The 24,510-nt window shown below is 40.8% G+C and overlaps 1 protein-coding gene across 4 annotated transcripts in view; it reads right to left on the bottom strand.

The window, feature by feature from the left end:
* The window catches only part of cysu (Curly Su), a 95,912-nt gene that overhangs the window by 48,245 nt on the left and 23,157 nt on the right, over positions 1–24,510 (bottom strand). The window contains exon 1 of one of the 4 annotated variants that reach the window (XM_045757313.2): positions 12,419–12,651. The exons of the other annotated variants lie outside the window; for them this stretch is intronic. The gene's annotated coding sequence lies outside the window, so the exon portion shown is untranslated. Of the gene's footprint in view, positions 1–12,418; positions 12,652–24,510 lie in introns of those variants that run through there. 4 annotated transcript variants of the gene reach the window in all.

Genomic DNA, 24,510 nt, shown 5'->3' with positions numbered 1-24,510 from the left:
ATTTCGAAACTTCTTAATATTTGTAATTGTATAAATATTACTATCGGTTGTCAGGCAGTGCTTTTTGCTCTGCTCGGTATAATTATTAGAATTTCGGCTATTATAAAGAATAACAAGCTGTAGTAGGAAAAGTAACAGCGTACAGTACATACATAATAGTTTATATTATATAATATATATATATAATACATATATAATGTAAAAGTGGTCAGGCTACTTTATATAAGTGTAAAATAAAGGTCACTGGGCAGTGCAGTTGCCTTTCTCTCTCCGCGAGCGTTCATGTAGAGCACCTGATCTACTTCCGTGGTAACTGGTGGTGGTGACACCGACGAAGGCGGCGGTGGTGGTGTTGGTGGTAATGGAGTTTAAGCTGAGCCCTGACCCGGGGTGAGTGCCTACTCTTCGACTTTCTCACCCCCACCTGTGATAGGCTACTGTGGCGGCCATCACCTGACTCACCCCCACGTGATGCCATGTACCACCACAGTGGTGGCCGATCACCCAGCCACCACTATCACTGCAGTAGTGGCAACCACTTCGTGATTCACCCCCCTTCCCACAAGTTTCCAGACCAGTAATTAAGAGACCAGACGGCGCTCTCGAATCCCAGACTTGTTTTATGAAGTCTGCTTCTTATTGCAAACCAATAGTTATCTTGTGCAGTACCATGACCAGGTGGCGGACTCTGCCACTTGCCATGTGGGGCGCATAAACTACACCCACCAACCATCACTGATTTTAGTTCCAGCACCAACACTCCTAATGTTTCGAAACAGATCCTCCGCAGACAAATAATTCAGATGTATATGCGAGGACTGCGCCCAGCTAATAACATCACTCAACAGTCAATCAGGCTAAACAACATTGGGTCTAGCCAATATCAGGCTGGGTAGCAGAGCACACAGCCTCATTAAAATCTTTGTCACGGGAAGATAATCTAAAATAGATGTTATCGGCTGCAGGGCACCCTATGTATCGGGGAACTGTGATGGGGGTGTTTGAGAAATGACTGAGTTTTGTCAGTATCTTGGTTTCCATGCACATTTTGAAGTTTCTTAGATTACTGACAACTGATCGGATAGAGCTTTTTAGTTCTTAGATTACTAAGAACTCTAAAAAGGGTATGAAAACCTGCATACCCTTTTTATACAGATGCACACAGTTGCCTGATACATAGATGTTATCAGCTGCAGGTCAACCATTCTTAATGTTGAAAACATTATGGTTGAAGAACATTAGGAACGGAGAACGTTGCGGGCGTTTGATAACTGATGCTGGCAAGGATGTTAACTTTATCGTAGTGGTGTAGTACATTCTCCACAATGTGACCGATGTCAGCCTCTCCAGCATCGTCTCTGCTGCCATCAAACCTGTTCACACAGCTACACTTTCCTTTTCAATAACTGTACTTGGTAACGGCCAGACATGCACCCCATCATTCATGACCTTCCTAACCTTCAAATTCACGAAGGTTTTCGTTGCGGGAGTTTGATAATGGGGCCTTCCACTGCACTTCGTGAGTAGTGTGTGTGCGCGTGTGTCGGGAGCCGGGTCCTTGTCCTTGGCAGGGAAGTGATATCCTCCAGGACCGATCCCCCTGTCTGCCCCACCCGTCGACCACACCCAACCGGTTGCCTTGTATAGTACATTAACTGATGCATGCGTGACCACAATTTTTTTTTAAACAAAACCTGTCCTCAGGAAGGAAATCCGCTCACGGAAATGGATTGAGAACAACTACATAATTTGTGCTATTATCTACTCTCAATCCATGGTTAGGTTATGGTTACTTAAGGTTTAAGGTTTGCCAAGATTAGAATAGTTTTCATTATGTTTGGTTACATTAATACGGTGTATCATTAACAATAATGTGAAATATGGAATTCGAAAACTACTTCAGTGTACCTGAGAATTCCGGTTACAAAAACAAATTTCGTCAAAGAAAACGTTTTCAGAATATACCTTTTATATTTTTAAACCAACGATTTATAATACAATAAAGTTATAACGTTAGAATAAACTCTGTTGAGAACCAAGATTTACTTGTCAGTTTACAAGTTGACTATTTTGGGACCGTAATACGCTTTCCACAACTATCTAGGTAACAAGTCAGGTGTTTTTTTTCTGGAGGGGGGGGGGGGTAATTTTTTTTCTGGTAATCCATTACCTCATGGTAATGAATTTGCTCTAAGGACAGGATATTATATATTAATATAATATCTAATAATATAATATCTATTAATATATATATATTATAAATATATATATATATATATATATATATATATATATATACATACACACACACACTTTGTTGAAACTTTCTGGGCGTGGTGAAGGTATTGTTGGGAAAACCACTATTTCAGCAGACAGATGAGAACAGTTACGTCTTGTCACGACTACCAACTGATGAGGCCTGGTGACAAGACGCAACTCTGCTTGTCTAAGTTTTGTACGATAGTCTTTCTGTATGCATATGTGAATTATATATAATATACACATTATATATATATATATATATATATATATATATATATATATATATATATATATATATATATATATATATATATATTACACACACGCGCACACACTGCGAACATATTAAGTTTCTGAAAGTGATCGGAAAAGACAGACAAGTTTCATGTGTTTTTTCCATTGACCTGCAGCTTACAGCATGAGATTCTCTCGTACAGTGATAGTTAAAAGATAAATAGGCCTCCTTCCTTAAGGCCACAAAATAACTGAACAAGGGAGTGGCTACGAGATACCGTTAGTGTGAGGTTCCCGGGGCGTGAGGCTCTGACCTCCCTCAAGGCACTGGCGTGCCCCTGCCTCACCTCTCACACCACACTTGCACCTATCCACACATCTCATAAATACCAACATAAAAATGTTTTATTAACCCTCGAGGTTTCGAAGCTTTCTTTATAACAGGTTCTTTATTTCGAGTGTTTCAAGGTTTCAAGAGATCGTAGTAAATATATTTGTCAAGAACGTGTTAGTATTTCGCAGGTGACAGTTGCAGCAATCCCGGAGGCGCCGGTAGGGGACGCTGACAGGTGCGCAATGGACGTCTCCAGAGCGCAGTTTTGCAGGCACTCGACCACCTCCATGGGTCAGCCGGGAAGACAACACACTTTCTGACGAAGGCGGACCTGTAACGTGTTTGTGAAAGTTGGCCGTCGTAACCTACTCTAGCTCTTACGTAACCGCAGGGAAGTCTTAACTCAAGAGAGAGCAGACAGACACCGGACAAAATGTGCAGCGCATAACATCGGTAACACACCGTCATGTTCCATACCGGGCACGGACACCTCACGCTAATTCATACATTTCTGACAACGTTTTCTGTGCGCATGCGCACGCTAGGTCTGACGAGCCAAAGCGATATTAAAAATAACTTTTTAGTGTCAGAGTTGTTAACAAATGGAATGCACGAGGCAGTGATGTGGTGGAGGCTGACTACATACAAAGTTTCAAATGTAGATATGATAGAGCCCAATAGGCTCAGGAACCTGTACACCGGTTAACTGACAGTTGAAAGGCGGGACCAAAGAGCTAACCCCCGCAAGCACAACTCTGTCAGTACACACACACACACACGTATTTTTCATACAAATTAACTTATAACGAGTAACACAGCTATCGTAAACAGTTTGCTAGTATAATATCGCAAAAGTATGACAAGATTCATTACAATCCCCAAAACAATTCCCATAGTAAAATTTGCTTGTGCAATTCCCATCGTAACAGATGAACTGAAATCCAAACTAATGTCCACTTTTATTTGCTAGTTTTCTCCGGCGTCCTTGATAATTGCTTTTCTGGGACGTGACTGATCCTCTAGAACATGTCCTTAATGAGTAATAATCTTCCTATCCCTTCAAGGAAGCGGTAAGGTTCAACTTCTCTTGCGCCTCGGTTCCCTCTCCGAGAACCTTCCATAAAGTTAGAGCGCCGCAGAGTAACACTTATAAAGCAACTCACCGCCCCGTCAGTCCTTCACCCAGTAAACCCTTCTCCTGGGCCTCTAGCAACGGCGTCCACCGACCCCTCTGCCTGCAGCCGACCGTGTCTCACTCAAGACACCTTCTTACGTACTCAAGATGATCAAATGTTGCTCCGTTGCAGTGTGCTTTATTCATTCCGTTTTTAGGCTGTTGACGTAAGAACCAAATATTCGCTGGTTCGTAATGTCTGTAACAGGAGTGACGCCGCTGACTCCTCACGTTAGTGGTCCCTCATGCATCTTACTCCACCCCCTCATATCCACATTGATCCACCACTCATACATTCATCCACCCCCCTCACACCCACATTACTCCACGTCTGCCTCATAACCCTCACCCACACCCTCCAAGCACCCAACCTTCACCCCTGCGTCACGACCTTCATCCATGCCCATTATAAAAACAGTCTGGGAGAACGGAGAACCTCACACATGCTGAGCAAAACTAATAGACGCCGATATGACAAACTTCCTATACCAGAATGCCCACAGGAAGGAAGAGTAAGGAAAGAATCATAACTTTACAGTCAGAAAAACTTCGACACACTACCCTACATGAGACTAATGCACAAGTTCATCCCATTTTCATATAACTATAGAACCTATCGCTACTGAGGATAGATGTACAAAATATAGACTGTTGTACACAAAACAATTCAAGTTTGTACTATCGCAATACTAAAGAGCATAAGAAGTGGAAGAACCTAACTTGTCCTAGGTCTAAATATGCAGTCCTTGGCTAAACATACGCAATCTTCGACCTAATAATATACAGAGTATATATATATATATATATATATATATATATATATATATATATATATATATATATATATATCACAAACAATGGAGAAGTTAGGGTCGGTTATTGCCTCTTTCGCGGGCCCTCTACAACATTAATAGTACAAAACATGGATTTTTGGGGGTGGAAGTTCCTATTGTGTACTTTCCGTCTATAGTACTAGACACTATAATCCCTGGCTGACAGGGTGACAAGTTGGACAGGGTGAACAGCTGGGACAGGGAAAGTGTCTAGGATTCTAGTGAATGAGGATGACATAAGCACCACAAGTGTGTCACAGTGAGAGAAGACACAAATGACGATATGTTACCAGCGGAGTTCCAGAGCTTGAGTCTAACTTGTTCTTGATCTCTGCAAACAATCTCCTACAAGGGATAAACTCCTCAATGTTTGCTAATGATGCAAAAATTATATGAGGACGAAACATACGGGAGAAAACTGCAAGGACAGATGACTTGGGCAAACAAGAAGTAAGGTAAACTAGATATTAACTCAAAATAATGAAACTAGGTGCTGGTAATAGAATCTTGTATGGTACACATGTCAAAACAATTCTGGAATATGCTGCACCAGCGTGGAGTCCTTGGGCCAGATTCACAAAGCGGTTACGCAAACACTTACGAACCTGTCCATCTTTTCTCAATCTTTGGCAGCTTTGTTTACAATTATTAAACAGTTAATGAGCTCCGAAGCACCAGGAGGCTGTTTATAACAATAACAACAGTTGATTGGGAAGTTTTCATGCTTGTAATCTGTTTAATAAATATAACCAAAGTCATCAAAGATTCAGGAATGATGTACACGTTCGTAAGTGCTAGCGTAACTGCTTTGTGAATCTGGCCCCTTATCTAGTTTTGAGACATGACTAGCTGAACTAAATCTTCTCGTCACTGGAAGTCAATGGCGTTAGGAGGCCTTCACTACCATGTACAGAACTCTCAGGGACAGATAGACAAGTACAAATTATTTGGAATGGGTGATACACGAACACGGTAACAGAGGTAGAAAGAGTACCCAAGTGACCGACAGACATTATATAGAATGTGTTCAGTGTCAGAGAAGTGAACAGATAGAATGCACTAAGAAGTGAAGCGGTGGAGGTAAACTCGAAACAAACTTTCAGCTACAGATATGGCAGAGCCTAAGACTGGGGAACCCGTACATCAGCCGACTGAAGGTTGAGAAGCGCGATAAGAAAAAAGTTGAACCTCAACTCTGGAAAGCATATAAATTAAGGAGAGTGGAGGCCTGTGCCCATCCTGACAACCCTCACCTTTGGCTGTGACGCGGACCAACCAGGCCACTGACGCCCAGCTGGCGGGCTCTTGCCTACTTTTTCCGCCTTTCACTTTGGCTTTGGATGATTAGGGCGGCAAAAATTGGTTAAACCTAGTCGAAACAAGGACCAGGACAGAGGTATTGGGAACACAAGCTCGGTGGCAGAACAATCAACACAAATAAGCTAAATAAGTGAAGTACTGAAGATAGATTTTACACAAAACATAAAATAAAGACATGACGGCACATCATGCTTGGAAACCTGTACGCTATTTGATGGAAGATTCAGGAGGTAGGGCCAAAGAGCTATAGCTCGTCTTTCCCATGCACAACTAGGGAAGCTCTATTATGGGAGAGCAACTCTCACCCAGCTCCTCTTTCTTACCCTCACCCCTGCCCTTCCTACCGTCAGTGCTCCCACACAACCCCTCAAAGAGCTTCTGTTACAGATAATCATCTCAAATTGAAGTGAAAGGCGAACAAGGAAGGAAGTGGTCGGTCAGCCACATGGAGGTCTGGCCCAGGCTTGGCCCCAGGCTCCGGGGCCCCCCGGCCAACCCGTCTCACACTGAATGCTGTTCAATTTGGACACTTTCCACTTCATTATATAAGGTGGCTTTGTCTAAAGACCTTACGCTTATCGTTACACAAAAGGACAACAAATTACACAGTTGTCAACATTAGAAGGGGCAGCACACCGCCCCTGCCTGAGCTCTTGTATTCATGTAATTGTCCCCACCTTCATTCATCAATTTCTCAATTACTTTCTGTATTATGCACCCCATACCCAGTCCGTGGGCGGTGGTGGAAACAGTTACAGAGGCACAATGGGTTCAGGAACTGAACCCATTGTTCGTTTAGCTAAGCAAGTGACGATCTTGTGAAGCTAGTTACACAATTGTTAATGTGTAACCCACATGTACATAAATATACAATCATTTACACAAATACATATAAAGATATTATTGATATGTGTATCAAGTGATTCAACAAGAGGTTCACAACAGTCACTATATAAGGCACTTTATATCTATAGTGGGTCACACAGTTACTGGTCTTTCTCTCCACCCACCCAACTGGGCGGCAGCTGTACAGTCATGTGCAGGCTGCACCTACAGTAACCACATCGTGGATACTTCGCTAAGATTCCCAGCAGTACATCATTATGAATGAAGTACTTACACATTTCTTGGACACCATTGATGGGGTTATCTCTGAATTATGCAATTTGTTCACATTCCATTACATAATGACGCAAAGTTTGCGAATAGTTCTGCTAACAGTCTACATTTAGTCAAATCTACATCAGCAGATGTTTCAAACTCCCAGAGGTACTTGTAGCCGAGCCTAAGCTTAAGCAGTGGTAACATCTAGAAGTCTGCTAACCTTACTGGATGACCCATATACGTGCGGTTCTTCCTGCATAATAGAATGATGATGATAGCGCGTATATGAATCTAAGTTGACACGCTAATTGTAAGTGACTCCTTGTTTCTTAAATTAAAAGCTGTGACATGCTTGTCTCTGAAGCTAGACACAGATATAATGAAATATCAATGATGGAGTCAAGAGTTTGTCTCCTGTGGATTCCTTCCCATATTGGTCTCCGAATGCATGATAGAACTGTTGAGTTGGCCAATACTTTTACTCATGAAGAGGGAATTGATTACCATCTTGGACTGCCTCTCAGCAGCCTGAGGGCAGTAATATTCCGGGAACATCAACAAAATCTCGTAGACTTGAGGCAAAATGAAATTCACACCAGTTACTTCACTCATCATTCACTGTGATACTTACATTTCTTATAATACTTATTCTTAGTTATTTTTCAAATTCAAGGGATATGTTTTTGTTTAATTTCTGGTAAGCAAAACTCACGTCCTTCGGATTGACATTGAACATCCTGACTGACAAATGCAGCAGCCCCCCCCAATCCGTGGCCACACCCACCCTTGGCCACACCAACTCCTGGCCACACCAACCCTTGGCCACGTTTCACTTATCCGTCCCAGTAATACAAGTTTTTACTCAGGCATTATATTTCCCTGTGGCAAAACCCGGCGAGAGTATAGCCAGGACACCATTGGGTTCCTTCCAGCGTTACCGGACGTGCCTGCTGGAACACTCTCTGGTAATCCAGACTTGAGTGACAGTGATCACGTACAAACACACACGCGCAGATGCGTGCGAACACGTACAACCACCCACCCACCCACACACACACACACACACACACACACACACACACACACACACACACACAGTCGATATAAATAATATACAGAGACGGGAAGTGTATCTATTTCATCTTTCTTGTAATGTTAAAGAAATGAAGTTTCTATACCATACTGGAGTACACAGCCACGCCTCTAGGCTCCTGGTGCCCCAAACACACACACTGTGACATACCAGGAATTGTCTGCACGTAATATTTGAAAGCTTTAAAATATTACATAAAAAAAACAGTAGTTTGACAATGATAGAAAAATATATATCTCCAATTTCTCATCGAGTTCAAGGCGAGGGCGTATTGTGCACTTTGTACGTACGTACGTGTGTATGTATGTTTGTATTATTATTACAATATTTGTATTTACTATTTGTGCCTGTAGAACACGGCTATTAGTTCTTGCATCCCGCCTTTCTAACCGATCAAATTTTTCCTATGTCTACTATATATATTTCTCTTTAACACACACACACACATATCCCCCAGGAAGCAGCCCGTGCCAGTTGTCTAACTCTCAGGTACCTACTTACTGCTAGGTCAACAGGTGCATCTGGGTGATAGAAACTCTGCCCATTTTTTTCTGCCTCGGCCGGGAATCGAACCCGGACTCTTAGAATTACGCCCCCTGAGTGCTGTCCACACAGCCATGAGACCCCCCAATGTACGTATGCGTGCGTGCACAAACATAAGTTATTATCTACATAAATTATCTACTTAAAATTATCAGTTAGTTTAAAGACTTGCTATAAACGCTATGCGTGCTAGTGGCTTTACAAGATTGTAAAATCAACATCATTAATATGTTCTCTCTTAACCCCCCAATGTACCTTCTTGTATATAAATAAGTGATTGCATGGCGAGCTTCAGCTTGTGGGGCCAGACTTTCAATAGCCTACTGCAATGATTCCTCATCTTTTAGCTTTTCATCATACCAATTGTTCAAAGTGTGTATACATGTAGTACACCTGGGCTACCTGCAGCTTCAGCTCTGACAACTTGCTCACTGATCTTATACTCAAGTGCTTATATACTTACATCTCTGCCCCACATCATAAACTTTCAAATTTATCAATACAAAACACAACACGAAGCAATGGATATAAATTGGATAAGATTAGATTTAGGAGAGACCTGGGTAAATACTGGTCTGGAAACACTGTTGTTAATTTACGGAACAAATTAACGGATAATATAACAGATGTGAGCAAAGTAATTATCAAAAGAAGGCGCTAAGCCGTAGCACCGTATTGACACGAGATCGCTCGATAATTTCAGACATAGATTAGACATAGTTTACTGTACATATATACAAGTCTGTATATAAATTGAAGCTGCTTCGTTTTGACCAATATGCTTTTATTTCACTGCAGTTTCCTTCACCCTTCTGCTCTTATATGAGATTATAGTTTTCATCCATCTCTTTCGTTCTATCCCGTGTTCATGCTGATCATTTAGTATTTGTATACTTTGTCAATGAATCTAAGAATCTTACATGTCGCGATCATGGCACTTTTTACCTTCCCATTTTCCCAGCGTGGTGAGATTTAGTTTCCACAGTGTTTCCTGGTGGCGCGGTTATTTAAGTTCAGGAACCAGTCTTTTAGTAAATCTCTGGACCTTGTTTATTTGTCTTAGGTAGGAAATCCTCGTCAAGATATGAACTCTAATGTATCTAATGGTTATCTAATAGCCTTGGTAGCGCCACACCGTAATGTTGTGGCGTAGATAGTGCCACACTACCTATACACCGTAATGGTGTGGCGTAGGTAGTACGGTGTGACTGGTACTGATGTTATGCTAATCAGTGCCCATAGAATGTCCCAATGGAGACCTGAATTAACATCTCACATATTTTTCCTTTTCTGACAAACGAGAGAGAGAGAGAGAGAGAGAGAGAGAGAGAGAGAGAGAGAGAGAGAGAGAGAGAGAGAGAGAGAGAGAGAGAGAGAGAGAGAGAGAGAGAGAGAAGGGGGGGGGATATTAGCAAGGCGAGAGACGGTGGAAAGTGGAAGTGAACAAGTGAGTGGAAGAGACAGAAAATTGAGAGGCAGGAGAGAAACAAAAAGGAGGTAGGGAGAGCCGGTTGGGGGGGGGGGGGTTAGATGTGTGGGGGCGTGCTTAGGGAATGGAGGGGGGGGGAATGTGTGAGAGCGGACCAATGGATGAGGGGAGTGAGTGGAGGGTGAGGGAGGGTGTGGTAATTGGTGGGGGGGCGTGTGAGTGTTGGGGAGAGGTAGGGCGGGGTTATGGAAGGGGGGGGGGTGTGGAATGGGAGAGCCAGAGGGGGAAAGTGACCTAGAAGGAGACCGAGTGAGAGTAAGATGGAGACCGAACTAGTTGCCAGTGGCGAGTCAAGTGGGAGAGAAACCTTGAGTGAAAGTGAGAGTGCGAGCCAAAGAAAGACCTCGCACACGCGAGTGAGAGGCGAAAGTAAAGGTAACGGAGCCAAGACAAGACACACCACACACTCAATACTCCTACACGTGCTAAAGTGACCAATATTGTTTAAACACTTAATAATAGTGGTGGTGCTATAGTATTGTCTTCGTGCCATAACGACCAGGCTATCTTCATGTTGAAATAGACAAATTTCAAATTGAACAACATTCACGTAAAATAAGTCAAACTTGCTGACATTTAATATTTATGGGATGCCACTGCAAATGTCAAGTTCTTAATAAGGCTACAGGAAAGTCTGCTCATCTGACGAAGCAACTTTTGTAGTTTTTAGTTCACAAGATAACTAGTCGTTTTGCGGTCAAGAATGTAGGTGTAGTTTAGTCTTTTTTGTGTTTATCTCGCAACACGAGAGAAACATTTACTGATTTAAGATTACTCACTTCATTACGAATTGACAAATTACCGCAGAAAATTATACAAGTAGCCGCAGTCTGCAGTCAATATTGTCCCTGAAAGTTGAGTGTTACTTCTACTGACAGTCATTGTGTGTGTGTGTGTGTGTGTGTGTGTGTGTGTGTGTGTTTACTAGTTGTTTACTAGTTGTGTTTTGCGGGGGTTGAGCTTTGCTCTTTCGGCCCGCCTCTCAACTGTCAATCAACTGTTTACTATTTTTTTTTTTCCCACACCACACACACACACCCCAGGAAGCAGCCCGTTACAGCTGACGAACTCCCAGGTACCTATTTACTGCTAGGTAACAGGGGCACTTAGGGTGAAAGAAACTTTGCCCATTTGTTTCTGCCTCGTGCGGGAATCGAACCCGCGCCACAGAATTACGAGTCCTGCGCGCTATCCACCAGGCTACGAGGCCCCAAGTGTGTGTGTGTGTGTGTGTGTGTGTGTGTGTGTGTATGTGTGTGTGTACTCACCTAATTGTGCTTGCGGGGGTTGAGCTTTGGCTCTTTGGTCCCGCCTCATGGGAGGTGTTGTGGAAGAAGACCGCCTCATGGGACGTACGTGTGTGTGTGTGTGTGTGTGTGTGTGTGTGTGTGTGTGTGTGTGTGTGTGTGTGTGTGTGTGTGTGTGTGTGTGTGTGTGTGTGTGTGTGTGTGTGGTGTGTGTGTACACACTACTGACACAGCCATATGCGTGTACACTACAGCATAACCACGTGTACACCTCACCATAATCACTAATACAACCACATGTACACCCCAACACGATATACACTACAATAAGACCATACACACACTGCAACACCACCACATAACTACAACACAACCATACATACTCCAGCACAAGCGTGTGCACATGTGTGCAATATGTCCTCCTCCTCCTCCTCGCATCTCTATTGAATATAATGATGCTAACGGTCCAGAAAAAGTAAGAACTTACTGTTGAGAGTTTTATAGTGATTGAATATTGACAGTTTTTTTGTCACGTGTCTAGCTTTTGTAGAAATTATATATAAACGGTTGAGCAGGACCGCACCTACTCAAAGTTCTTTTCAGATGAGATTATTATTTTATTCGCTACTTGGCATCTGTTGACCTGCTTGATTAATACATCAATATCTAATTCGTTTGTTTCGGCCATTAAATTCTGGTATTGTAATAGCCTGACACGCCGTTGAAGATGATGTGTGCATTGGTTGGGCGGTGTACTAGAGCATGGCGGGCGACCCATCACTCACCTTATGTTGATGATGGTTGAGTGTGGGTCCTGGTGCGACAAGCACTGCGCGCGACCTGTAGGTCCACACCGCCACTACACCTCCACTACTGCTCCTGCTGCTGCCTCAAACACGTCTCCTGCGCCCGGCCACCAGTGCCAGTTAGTGATTAATTCGGGCACTAGCCACAGTCATGTGACAGGTAGCAGTCACTGGACACGACAGATATCAGTCAACGCTCCGCCGTAGGTATCAGCCACAGGATGCAGTCAACATGGGCAGAGAAGTGCTTCAGATATTAGCCACACGCTGCGGCCGGTATTAGTCACTGGGGGTGCGGCACTAGCCACAAGGCCAGACTGAACGAAGTGGCACTGGCGAGGGGAGAACGTGCAAATGAACGCACACACACAGGGAAGGCGTGGTTACGACTGGGTGGGGGGAAATGTGTCGGTGTCTTTTATAAGCCTGTCTTCCACGCTCCTCCTACAAACACGCCCTCACATCCCCCTCCCCTCTCCCTCTCCCTCTCTGTCGAACACGCCCTCACGCCCCCTCCCACGAAGCCGCCATCACACCTTCCTTCCTCAACACGACAACGCCGCGAAGGCAGTTATCCGCACTCACACGCCAAACTGGTCAATGTCCGGATAGCCTTCAGCAACTTTGACAAAGGAGCCTTCCAAGTGCACCATACAAACGACATTCTACCCACTTTTGGAGTATGCAGCTTTTTCATGGAACCCCTGAAAACACGCACGTTACATAACTATAAAATGTCAAAAAAATTGCATCAAGGCACGTTCCTGAGCCGAGGTGGTTGACTGGGCTACAGACATGAAAATGGAATTCCCGCTAGAGGTGAAATTTTAAAGAGGACATGATAACGACCTTTAAGATTTTAAGAATACATCAATATTATAAGCGCGCGCGCGCACACACAAACACACATACATATATACATACATTACACACACACACACACACAGGTTAGTACAAGTTATTACACTGGGATTAGGGGCCTTGCGGCTGGGTGGACAGCGCTCGGGAGAGTCGTTGTCCTAAGGGCCTGGGTTCGATTCCAAGCCGAGGCTGAAACAAATGAGCAGAGTTTCTTTCACTCTGATGCACCTGTTCATCTACCAGTAAATAGGTACCTGGGAGTTAGACAGCTGCTACGGGCTGCTTCCTGGGGATGTGTGTGTGCGCGCGCGCGTGTGTGTGTGTGTGTGTTTTAAGAGAAATATATGAAGTAGAAATAATAAAGGAAAAATAGATTGATTAGAAAGGCGGAGTCCAAGAACTAATAGCTCGATTCTGCCGACACAAATAGTAAATACACCCCCACCCACATAAGGCTAAGGTTAATATGCAGGGCATAAAGAGTTAGATCTCACTTCACCGTAGTCATTATTAGGTAAGGAGACACAGGCCCACGGAGGCACCCACGTGCGCACACTGTTGAAGGTTCGTCAGGCAGGACGTGCGCGCGTCATGCCTCACAATCCTACTGAATTCTAAGATAAGGCATTATTGATAAAGCACGACGGAAAAGGATGAAGATTGTGTCTTCCTGGTTTGCTAATTGTCATTTGATAGCTCCACGGAAGTGTCTTTTATATGAACTAGAAACCAAACACTCGCTCATGCGCGTCGAGATGTGTGCATATATATAATATATACACACATATGTGAGAAAGCTGCATGAACGCGCAAGCCATATATCACTAAGAACTCTTTGACCCGGCCAGGATTCGAACCCATGCCGTCCAGGATCACCCCCTAAACGTACACAGTACCGTGACCAACGCACCAATGACACCGGAAGCAAATTAAAGGATAGCAACATCGGCAACATATGCAGAACAAACCATTGGACGACTTCCATCAAGATCCCGAACGAGGCTTCGCAGACTATATCTTGGATTGTAGTAAAATTGAGCCATTTAGAGAGAAATCTAAGCTCACGCTGTATGATATGGCAACCTATCTTATTACCAAGGATATAATACCTGAAATCCTTGCACTGTATCCATAATTCCCCTTCCAGTATATAAACGACATACGAGATTAAGAAACAAGTAGTGTATTGTGTAGACTAATAATAAACAGCAGCTCCCCGATGACTGTAATATCTCAATTGCTCAAACAATTATGTATTAGCGATAAGACCTACCATTAATGTATAATGACTTCCTGTAAATACATAGCTCTTGAAATGGAACATTCTCTGTAACTAGCCGACATGTAACTATACGGTGTGAAGGATAGATGAAATTGTTTATGTAATAATCTAAGACGAGGTCTGATAAAGACCTTTCGTGCTCTCTGTAATGCTTTTTGCGCTACCGCTCGCAGGATGAATATGGGGCGCACAATAACCTAGCCGCCTCGGGCGGCAACAATCAAATCAGACTCTGAACGTCGCCTGTGTGAGAATAGAGCACCAGTTTCCACCAGAACTTGCAGCCATCGAGATATAAAACTGGTGAGCGATAAACGTTTTCCAGGGGCCAGATTCACGAAAGCACTTACGCAAATACTTACGAACGTGTACATCTTTCCTCAATATTTGACGGCTTTGGTTACATTTATTAAACAGTTTACAAGCATGAAAACTTCCCTTTCAACTGTTGTTATTGTTATAAACAGCCTCCTGGTGTTTCGGAGCTCATTAACTGTTTAATAATTGGAAACAAAGCCGCCAAAGATTGAGAAAAGATGTACAAGTTCACAAGTGCTGGCGTAACTGCTTCGTGAATCTGGCCCCAGACCACGGGGCTGCCATATTGGAACATTACCTGGCGATGGGTGTTTATGAAATTCAAAAGAATAAACAGCGGCAGGAGGCCTAGCGACCTTATGCACAAGGCAGTGGCATTAGTTTCATGTAATTTATGAAGCGAGCTAATCAGGAGAAAGTGCTAACCTAGTACGTATATATTATATATATTATAATATATTATATATATATATATATATATATATATATATATATATATATATATATATATGAATGAGAGAGAGAGAGAGAGAGAGAGAGAGAGAGAGAGAGAGAGAGAGAACGAACTTGGAAGGGATACGAGGACGAGGATCTGGGATAGGACGGATGGAAGGGACGGTGCCTAACCACTTGGACCATCGGGAATTGATCACCGACCTGCAAGAAGCGAAGCCGTCGATGTACCGTCCATTAAATAATGAATAACCTCAAATGGATATTTTCACATATAAACAAATAGTTAACAGGCTGAACTTTAATGTGCCTTTTCAATATGTCTAATTCTGTTACATACTGATACCCAGTGGCGCGAGACAATGTTACATCAAATCACAAGTTTATTATTAGTGTTTATCTTTGATTTAGACCTAATAATTCTATCAGTACCTAATTTCAAGGCCTAACATGTAGGTCTCATATGCCTGCTGCATGTTGCCTGCATCTGATTGTTTGGCGTCGTATAGCAGCGGTTAACTGATCGGTCCTTCCAGTCGGCTCAACGGGGATACACACTCAACTTTTCGATAAATAACGCAGTTTACTTTATTCATGGGCTATGGTCGAGGCTACGGTACACTCGCTGGCTGTTCAGTAAGCTATTGTAGTGGCCTTAATCCACACACCAGAAAATGAAGGGACGACGATGTTTCTGTCCGTCCTGGACCATTCTCAATCGGACTTTACAATTTCTCACTGAGAATGGTCCAGTCGATTGAGAATGGTCCAGGACGGACCGAAACGTCGTCGTCCCTTTATTTTCTAGTGTGTGGATTGGTCAACATACTTCAGCCACGTTATTGTGACTCATCGCCTGCCTATTGTAGTGGCCTTAATAATCCGCCAGAGACGGATGGGCCTTCTCAAGGCACATGGTTTCGTCATGCTGATTTTATGTTAGGTTTAGGGTCTATAATAAAAATATATTCAGATTTCTGTGTAGAGTTAAATAATCTGGCCCCCCATTTATTAAATTCATAATGAAAAGTGAACAAAACAATTATTGAATTTTGTTGGATATTTTAGTGTATAAACTTGAACATTTCAAGCTTTCTGTATGTATAAAAACACATGTTTTTTGTTGTTTTTATACAATCTTTCTGTATGATGGGATGAGTTAAGATGTTCTTATGAACATCTTTACTCATCCCATCATGATAGAGTAAAACAAGCTGTATTTTCTTCAGTGTTTTTGAGAGGTCTAAGGATATGTAGTTGTGAATATATAGATACGGAATTAATACTCTATTTCGCATAAGCTTCAATTTAAAATACCTTAAGTCTTTTATTGAAAAATCTAGTAAAGCTCTTCGTAATACTTTCTTTAGTTTGAATGCAATATAAAGAATACAATAACTGTGCCATTTCATCATCACTTAAATGCATAATTTAGTTGTGTTTATAAAATTAATGCACAATTTATAATCAATTCTATGTAGGACAAACCAAGAAGCACCTAGACCGAAGAATACAGCATACGGACAGGTCAAGAGTCTAATGCATTGTTTGTTCCCTTAAGACATTGCATTCAACTCACTGGATTATGTCACAAAATTGTTAAGTGAAACTTTGTTATTGGAAGAAATATATAATATTATATATATATATATATATATATATATATATATATATATATATATATATATATATATATATATATATATATATATATTATTTATGATCGATGTTCCCTTCGGGAATCTTAATTTTAAGATGAATAGGAAAACCAGGGATATACTGAACATCTTGTATCAGAATCTTTACTTTAAAAAACATAACGTTTCGAATACTTCTCGTATTCATCATCAGATCTAAAAGAAAAAACAGAAATCACAGTCAAATAGCTGGTAAACAAAGAACTCATACTGAATATAATTGCCTATCAAAGAAAGGAAAATGCTTAAAAAACAAAACACTTAAGCGCACTTAAAGTGATCAATACAAATAAAACTTATTAACTGTCACATATATTAAAACTAATTTAAAATCCATTAAACTACAAGATGAAATTTATAACTACTAAAACAAACCTTTCCATTAAACTTACGTGAAGTGATCAGAAGTGAAACTTGATACCTAACACATAGATACTAAACACTATAAGAAATATTTATAAAATGACCACAAATCTACAAAAACTGTATGTAAAATACAAACAGAATAAACGACAATTATAAAGTACAAACCAAAATCATATAAAAAACTCAAATATTAAGTAAAATTAAATACCAAAAAATGTATTATATATCCTAAATAAAAGATTATATTAATGTACAATGTTAAGACTTGAAATGAGTAAGAAAGGGCAAAGACATGGTAAACTAAACAAAATTAAACTACCAAAATAAACTAAAAATCAAATTACAGGGCCTACTGTGCACTATACTGTGTACAATTGAACAGCTGAAAGGTTGCTATTTAACAGAGGCCGCAGCTCCTTTATATATAAGGATTCCATTACTCTCAAATCTGACTGGCCATTCATACAAGTGTCCAGAATTTTAAAATCAGATTCCAGCAGAGAATGATCAAACTCATAACAATGGTTTCTAATCTCCGAAAATTAATCCCCGAAAATCCCTTGAGTACCAGGGATTATTTTTTAGGACTGGATTACCATTGTCTAAACCAGCATTTTCGGAGATTAGAAACCATTGTTATGAGTTTGATCATTCTCTGCTGGAATCTGATTTTAAAATTCTGGACACTTGTATGAATGGCCAGTCAGATTTGAGAGTAATGGAATCCTTATATATAAAGGAGCTGCGGCCTCTGTTAAATAGCAACCTTTCAGCTGTTCAATTGTACACAGTATAGTGCACAGTAGGCCCTGTAATTTGATTTTTAGTTTATTTTGGTAGTTTAATTTTGTTTAGTTTACCATGTCTTTGCCCTTTCTTACTCATTTCAAGTCTTAACATTGTACATTAATATAATCTTTTATTTAGGATATATAATACATTTTTTGGTATTTAATTTTACTTAATATTTGAGTTTTTTATATGATTTTGGTTTGTACTTTATAATTGTCGTTTATTCTGTTTGTATTTTACATACAGTTTTTGTAGATTTGTGGTCATTTTATAAATATTTCTTATAGTGTTTAGTATCTATGTGTTAGGTATCAAGTTTCACTTCTGATCACTTCACGTAAGTTTAATGGAAAGGTTTGTTTTAGTAGTTATAAATTTCATCTTGTAGTTTAATGGATTTTAAATTAGTTTTAATATATGTGACAGTTAATAAGTTTTATTTGTATTGATCACTTTAAGTGCGCTTAAGTGTTTTGTTTTTTAAGCATTTTCCTTTCTTTGATAGGCAATTATATTCAGTATGAGTTCTTTGTTTACCAGCTATTTGATTGTGATTTCTGTTTTTTCTTTTAGATCTGATGATGAATACGAGAAGTATTCGAAACGTTATGTTTTTTAAAGTAAAGATTCTGATACAAGATGTTCAGTATATCCCTGGTTTTCCTATTCATCTTAAAATATATATATATATATATATATATATATATATATATATATATATATATATATATATATATATATATATATATATATATATATAAATGTATACAAAAGTTGTGAATTAGATATTATTTTAAGTCCAGGATTGGATAAATTAGATAAGTTTTATAACGTAAGATTTGCAGCACAAAATTATGTAAATATGAATCTAAGAATATGGAAAAACTGCAGAAGGCTCATTCTCCCGAGGATGAGTGGAACTGCAGGTGACATTCCCATTATTAGCGCTACAAGTCACTTCCTTATGTTATATGTTCATGTTCGTCTACTCGCGTGCTGTTGCATTATAGATCCACATCCTTGTATTATCTATTGTATTCCTTCAAAACGTGTTAATGCACGAAATTATTTTTCGTGCATTATTTTCGGATTATTTTTTCGGATCTGATTATTTTCGTTTTATCTCTCCTATGTAGATACTTGTGGATAACTGAATCACGTGTTTTGTGATTATTCTGTTATCTTAAACTGTGTGAATACTGAGCCAATAAGACAGACTTAACCCTGTTGCCTGAAATGGCATACAACTTTATTGTTAATGATGAAATAGATGGAACTCTAGCACTGTACCCAAATCTCGCTCCCGGTAAAGGATAATATCTGAGGAAAATATACGTTGTGTCGCCTAAAATCACAAACGGCAACTTTTTGGAACATTTTAATGTCCAATGTTGAAAATTAAGTATTACTAAAATGACACCTCCACTGAGTAATATTACACAGCAACAGTAACAGTGCAAGATGATGCGTCACAATAACGTGACTAAAATCAACTTGAGAATGGTCCAGGACGGACCGAACCATCGTCGTCCCTTCACTTTCGAGTGTTTGGTGTGGTCAACAGTGAGAGTGCAAGCTGTGTTCTACTGCCAGCAATTAAATGTAAACTCCATAGTGTACTAGGTGTCGCAGATGGCAATAATACTGACCTTAACGGAATCAGGAAGCCAGCAGAATTACAATTGTGCGTGGTCAAGGTAGCACACAGGCTGGGTTACATTTGGTATGCATCAGATTACTATGGTTATTTTTAGTTAGGGATGATTTGGGAAAGGAATGGCGAACTGAAACCTCAAATTTGATAAGAGGTTTTACGGATTAGACCTTTCCATAGTCTGATCGCTAAGGAGACATTCCTCGCTACGCAGGCAATTTTTTAATAACTACAGTTGCAATAATGAATCCTTTGTAAAATATATTCCAGAAATGAGAGAAATTTGAACTTGGCGGGAAATTGAAAGACGTTCAGTAGTCCTTACCTACTCCAAATATTGCGAATAATTTGGAACTAGGGCAATGAGAGCTGCGCTATTTTCCCGTAAGTTAATTAGGCACTTCATTATTTAGATAACGCTGAAGAAAAAAACACCGAGTACGTTATCTTTCACTCTTGTTTATGAGTAAGGTTTTAATATAAAAGGTGAGTGTATGTCGGGGAGCCGGTCGGCCGAGCGGACAGCACGTTGGACTTGTGATCCTGTGGTCCTGGGTTCGATCCCAGGCGCCGGCGAGAAACAATGGGCAGAGTTTCTTTCACCCTATGCCCCTGTTACCTAGCAGTAAAATAGGTACCTGGGTGTTAGTCAGCTGTCACGGGCTGCTTCCTGGGGGTGGAGACCTAGTCGAGGACCGGGCCGCGGGAGAGAAAGAAAGAAAGAAAGAAAGAAAGAAAGAAAAAGAAAAAAAAAAAATCTCAAGACAACCTCAAGATGTGGTGTAAGACCGCCAGAGTGATTACCGTGAACGGCGAGATCACTACACTGTCTCCATAGTCGCCTGGTTACCTCAAGATGTGTACACCTTTCTCCCCACCAGCCAGTACTCCAGCCTCCACCTGGCCAGGTTTTTATGGGCGAGTAAGGTTAAAGTTGAATTATGGTTACGAAACATTACAGTAGGATTGATCTGGTTCGGGTAAGCTAGGTTTGGTTACGTTAGGGTAGGTTTGGATTTACTTTCAGTAACTATCATTTACCAGTCTAATAAATAATTTATAAATAAAACAAAGTGAACACAAATCACTGTTAACTGCCCCTAGTGTACAGGTCCGAGTCATAAAAGTTGTAATTTCGTTCATCTGTTTCCTGTCTCGAAAACTCACATACTCCAGTCCTGGAAACTTAACACTCAAACCATTTGTTTATGTTCATTACAAGTGTAGCACCTACCCGTGCATGTGTCCCGTGTCATAAATTGGCTCTATATATTGCAAAGTGAATCTGTAAAGATCTAGTGAAAAAGTTGACAAACAACTATCAACGCCAGTACTTTTCAAGTTACAATAAGACGACTCTTCTAGTGTCGTCATTAATATATATAATACCGATTTACACTACTTAAGGATTCTGTATAAATCTTATATTTATATATAGTGTTGTGTGTTATTTATCATATTACGTAATTCACAGCTTGAGTTAGTGGCATGCATCACCCGAGTAAAAACAAACTATTTTAAAGAACGTTTAGTTCAATTAGTCTATTAAGGAGTTCAGAGGCGTGGTCTTTACCTGGAGGAATGCAAGCTATAGGGTTCCCCAAGACTCGATCCTGGGACCACTACTGTTCTTAATGTATGTTAATGATCTACCCGAGGGAGCTCGCTCGCAACAATCTCACAACACTGAAGGATACAACAGAAGCGATATGATTACAATATACAAGATACCGAGGATAATGAACAAGAACAGCCTCTTTAATCTGATAGTGGGACAAGAGGACAAGTGTAAGCTGGAAACGCAAATGACTAAGAAATATAAGGACATACTCGTACACTGTGCGGGTGGTCAACAAATGAGACGCACCGAGCATAGTTGGGGAAGCCACCTCCATCCACAAATTTAAGGACAGGTTTGACACAGAATTTGAAAGTCAGTATAGTTAAGCTATATGGCAACAGGTACAACAAGGTTAATGGGCGGGGCATAAAGAGCTAGACCACACTTTCCCGTAGTCACTGATAGGCAAGCAGTGATAGGCAAGCACCTCATACCCATCCTGTTGGTAAGTGACAAAAAGGTTACAGGGTCACACAATGGGTTCAGGTGCTGGACCTCTATGATAATTAAATGTGAATTTACATTTGTGGTGAACTAGTTACATATTTTAATTTGTTGATCATTCGCCCCTCCCATCAGCCGTCCAGTAAGAGGCGGTGGAGGGCTTATAGTGACCTATGATACGCAAATTTGGCTTATTTTCTTAAGATTTCTGGTAATATAAACCTTTTTACATAATTCATTTCATGGACATATGTGAAAGTTACCTCTAAATTCTGCACAACGATGAAGGTTGTTTATATTTGGTCAAATACACGTGGTAGACATAGGTAGAGGCTAATTTGGAAATAGGGTGGTTGATCTATGGAACAAATTACCTGCTAACTTAATAGACGCTGGACCATTTTGAGTGTTTTAAGCGTAGGTTAAACTTATATATGAATGACTTTGGATGGAAATCAATGGGCGCCACCTCGTATGGACAGTTTCTTTAATAGTTATGTTCTTAAGTGTAAACCGATTAAAATAGGGACAGAGCACAGTATTCCAGCAGAGAGTGAGACACAGACAAAGACAAAGATCAACAGCTTAAGGGCACTCACCCTGAGAAAGCATAGGGAAACGTTTACCATGCACCTCAATAGACAAGAAAGCATGCATGGAAGCTAGGAGCAAACATGAAGCATAGAGATGAAATGATGGTTTTGTTTAGAGTAACAATAGAAGGAAAATGAGTCAATTAAACTAGCAGGTGATGGTAGAAGCCAAATCCTTTCACCAGGTCCATCATATCGTAGCAGAAACCTAGGTCGGAAGTCATTGTACTAGAAAACCGGTGGCAGGAAAGACGAAGTCCAGGAGATGAAGCACGACCCTCCATGCATGCAAAGGCCAGTACACACTGTGACCATCCCTACTCTCAAGGCAGAGGCCGCCGGTGTTTACGAGTTCGCACATTCCTGAGACTTAAATCACTGCCATTGACCCAGTAAGAGTTGAGAGCATGACTCCCGTATGCGGTTGTTGCGAACCATTTAAATGTTAATGACATGCCCGTTGGGATGTGGATATACTTCGCCAACTAGTTAAGATGGAACTGGAAACCAACACTGACCTCTTTAAACAGACAGTTGATTGACGGTTGAGAGCAGAGACCAAAGAGCCGAAGTTCACCCCCCCCCCCCGCAAGCACAAGTACAAGCGCGCGCGCACTCACACGGAATTATATACATTAGGTTTGGTAAAATTAGATTAGAATAAGTTCTACAGAATCGTGTATCTACAGGAATTTTTCTCTTACATTATTATTATATATATATATATATATATATATATATATATATATATATATATATATATATATATATATATATATATATATATATATAAATATATAAATAAACCCATTAATTAGAAAAATCACAAGAAACAAATATAATTTTGTAAACTAAACATTTCGATCTCAAGCGCGCACAGTCTCATCTATTCACTAAAAAAAACACAGATACGAACATAGCAGAGTTGTCACTTGTGTTGGGGGTTGAACAAATACTAAGAAGACAACCCAGGCTGGGGTGTGTTGGAGACCCGCGCAAAACAAGTGAGAGGGGAACATGCATCATCCTCATTTGGAGATGTGGTCAAGCTACACGAGTCTCTGTATAAACAACACTGCAAATTAACACACTCAGCTTCAGGCACATTGGAATCCAGGGTCATGGAATTGCCATCACACGCACACGCACACACGCACCAGCACCCACAATGCACGTGCGCACAAGGCTGGTCAACAACATGGAGAAACACACTGTGATAACTAGGAAGACAATGAATTTACCAAGAGAGTACCTGAAGGACAGAAAACAAAGGGTTACATTCAGAGATGTGGTGTCAAACTGGAGGTATATGACAGACTTTATCTTACGACCACAGGTGACCTCGAACATGTCAATGTTTGCAGATGAAGCACACAAAATCAGGAATGTATAAACCAAAGAGGACAACAAAATTACAAAAATAATTTAGCAAATTCCAGGAGTGGCCACAGAAATGACTGCTAGAATGCAATCCCATTAAGCGTAAGGTGATAAAAATGTGAACGGGAGAAAGGAAACCAGAAACCGCATTCATCAAGCAGTTTGAGCCGGATTCATCAAGGATTCATCAAGCAGTTACACAAGTACTTACGAACCTCTACGTCTACCAGTTCATTGACAGTCGAGAGGCGGGACCAAGAGCCAAAGCTCAAACCCCCACAAGCACAACTAGTCGAGTACAACTTTTCTCAATCTATGGCGGCGTTATTTACATTTATTGAACAGTTTACAATCATCGAAACTTCATATTAAATGTTACCATTGTTATAACAGCCTCGTAGTGCTTCGGAGCTCACAAACTGTTCAATAAATATAAACAAAGTCTCCGAAGACTGAGCAAAGATGTATACGAAAGTACTTGCTTAACTTCGTGTCGAGTCCTGGCCCAGGAGATGTCTACACCAGAAGGTCTCTACAGCAACTGGATATACATCTAACACTAACGCCAGAGGCACTCTGGAAAAGGGTGACATCGGCAGTACATAGGAAG

Source organism: Procambarus clarkii, chromosome 67, assembly GCF_040958095.1.
Source record: "Procambarus clarkii isolate CNS0578487 chromosome 67, FALCON_Pclarkii_2.0, whole genome shotgun sequence".
In the NCBI taxonomy this organism is placed as follows: Eukaryota; Metazoa; Arthropoda; class Malacostraca; order Decapoda; family Cambaridae; genus Procambarus; species Procambarus clarkii.
Note: the sequence above shows the minus strand (reverse complement) of the source record. Positions and strands in the feature narration are given on the sequence as shown.